Source organism: Primulina eburnea, chromosome 11 (genome assembly GCF_022965805.1).
Source record: "Primulina eburnea isolate SZY01 chromosome 11, ASM2296580v1, whole genome shotgun sequence".
NCBI classification, from domain to species: domain Eukaryota; kingdom Viridiplantae; phylum Streptophyta; class Magnoliopsida; order Lamiales; family Gesneriaceae; genus Primulina; species Primulina eburnea.
Genome location: NC_133111.1, coordinates 8,559,924 through 8,562,736, shown reverse-complemented (window position 1 = coordinate 8,562,736; position 2,813 = coordinate 8,559,924).

Below are 2,813 nucleotides of genomic sequence, written 5' to 3'. Positions count from 1 at the left end.
ACGGACGCAGGCTTGATTCTAGGGCTGATTGCTAGGATCTACTGGTTTGAGGTACGAAAGTACTATCCGAGATAGCAGGATTGAGTATGCTTTACTATGTGTTGCATGTTTATATGTTGCATTATTATCTGTCATATGATGCATGGTTTATTATGCGGCATTTGCATAATCATGTTGGGCCTGATTATCTTTGAGATAGCCTGTTGAGAGGGTGCTCAGCCCTCGTTTGTTGTGGATGGTTGGACCCCGTTGGCCGACGGTGGTCAGGTCACCAGTATATCCACAGGTTTATTTTGGTATGGGAGCCACCTCCTGGTGCGACGGCGCAGAGTGCTACATACCTTGACGTCATTTACCTGAGCAGTATTTCATTATACCCAGATCCTGGTATCCAGTACATTTTGCATACATGCATGTCATAGTCTTGTATACTCATGCTTTCGGTGCTGAGCGTTTTATGCTCACGTCCTCGGTTTATCTCTGTTTTGGACACCCTATTCGATGGGGCAGGTCTCAGGTTGGACGGTCCAGGAGGGAGTGGACAGGGAGCTGGCAGAGGTTGACTTGTAGTTGTTGGTATTTGTTCTTGGAATTTAGTTCGATCTGGTTGTTTAAGTATTTTGTACTTACATATTCGATTGGGTTGTATTACTGTTTTTCCGCTGTTTACCTGATTCAGTTTTAAATGTTAATTTTGCATGCTTAAGATCTGATTAGTAGGTGATTCTGGAACGGGTCACTACATTTATGGTATCAGAGCATGCATTACGATTTTGGGATTTGGAACTGTTCTTTTGGGTTTAATCTCTGGTAACTTTTGTAGCTAGAGATGTCTGGTTTTGACGACGATGCTAGTAGTCATGGCAGCATTGGACGCTGGGGAGACCGCGACGATCGGGAGCGTCGCCGAGAGCATCGAGAACGTCGTCAACACCGTCGTGATGAGCCTCGGAGTTTTAGTATGCATCGGTTCTTGGAGATGGGGCCGAAACCTCTTTCGGGCGGTGAGACTCTGGAGGTTGCGGAGAACTGGCTTGAGAGGATGGAGAGCTGCTTCAAGACTTTTCAGTGCTCGGCGGAGCAGCAGATTGATACCCTTGATTTCTTGCTGGAGGGTGGTGCGCGTAAGTGGTGGAGGTCTACCTCTGCACCGATAGTTCAGCGACAGGGTCGAGTTCTTTGGGCCGATTTCCGAGCCGCTTTCATGCTGCTTTACTTTCCGCCAGCTCTTCTGCAGACCAAGGCGATTGAGTTGATCAATCTGAAGCAGGGAAGTTTATGTAGTAGCCCGAATTCCAAATTGGGTAATTAACGGATTAATGGTGATTAAGAAGGTTTAATGTGTAATTTTGACCGAGTCATGATCGGACGGACCGAAGATGGTTCGGAAGCACCGAAGAGTTCGTAAGGTCCGAAGTGAGTTCGGTGGATCCGATCATTAGGTGTCAAGAGTTGATCGACACGTGGGAGTTCGGACGTTCCGAAGTGTAGGTTCGGTGGATCCGATCATGAGGTGTCAAGAGCAGCTGGACACGTGCATGTTCGGACGGTCCGAAGTGTATGATCGGAGGATCCGATCATGAGCTGTCAAGAGCCAATGGACACGTAGCGTTCGGACGTTCCGAAGTGCTGTTCGGAGGATCCGAACATGGCCTATAAATAGTGCTCGGATTTCTCATTTTTGACTTGCCAATTTCTTGAGTTTTCTCTCATTTTGGAGAGTTTGGAAGGTTCTAGGGTAGTTGTTGGTCGAGCGATAGCCAGGAGCTGCCAGGAGTGGTAGCGTAGCGACGTCTGAGTTACGAGGCAATCGACATCAAAGGGCTGTCGACGGACGAAGGTAAACCCTAAACCTTTGGTAGTACTAGGGAGTACTGGTTTTGCTAGTCGAGCATGGTAGTATTGATTGAGTGTGCTTTTGATGCGTAGGCTTGTTCTAGACCTGATTAGCGGTGTTGCGTAAGGCTAGGCTTGCTGTGATAGAGGTACGAAAGTACTATCCGAGATATCCTGGTTGAGTATACATTCTTATATGTGTTGCATGATTATGTGGTGCATTGATATATGTCATATGATGCATGCTATTATGTCACGTTTATTACTGCACGTTGCATTTCATGTTGAGCCGTATCTTCTTCGAGATAGCCTTTACTGTTGAGCTGTATCTCTTTCGAGATAAGCTATATCTTGGGGCCGCTCAGCCCTGTCTTGTGGACGCATGGACACCGAGAGTACACAGTGGCCGACGGGTCGGGAGGGCTTCGGTGGTCCGGGACATTTTAGGTCCACGTCTGTCTTGTAGTGGATGCAGTGACCCAGAGGTTGGACCGCGCGGCACTATCCACTTGGCGCCTCTAGACTGAGCATTGTTGAGATCCTTTTGTGACTCCTGTTTCTTGACTACCCCGGTATCATGATCATAGCATGTGCATTTCATATAGGTCTGTATACTCATACTTTTGTACTGGGCGTTCTTATCGCTCACGTCCTCGGTTTTGTTTATTCTTGGACACCCCATTCCCACGGGGCAGGCTTCAGGTTGGACAGCTCAGGAGGAGCAGGAGGAGGACGTTGAGTAGCTGGTTGGTTTAGTTTATCGGTATTGTTTTGATTCGATATGGTTGTATTGGGTATTTTATTTTGAGTTATTCTAGACTTCGATTGGATTGTATAACCATTATTTTGTTGACTTTTTCCGCTGTTATCTCTGATTATTGTTAATTAGGTTAATTGCATGCTTAGTTTTTGATTAGTAGGTGATTCTGGAACGGGTCACTACATTTATGGTATCAGAGCATGCATACGATTTTGGG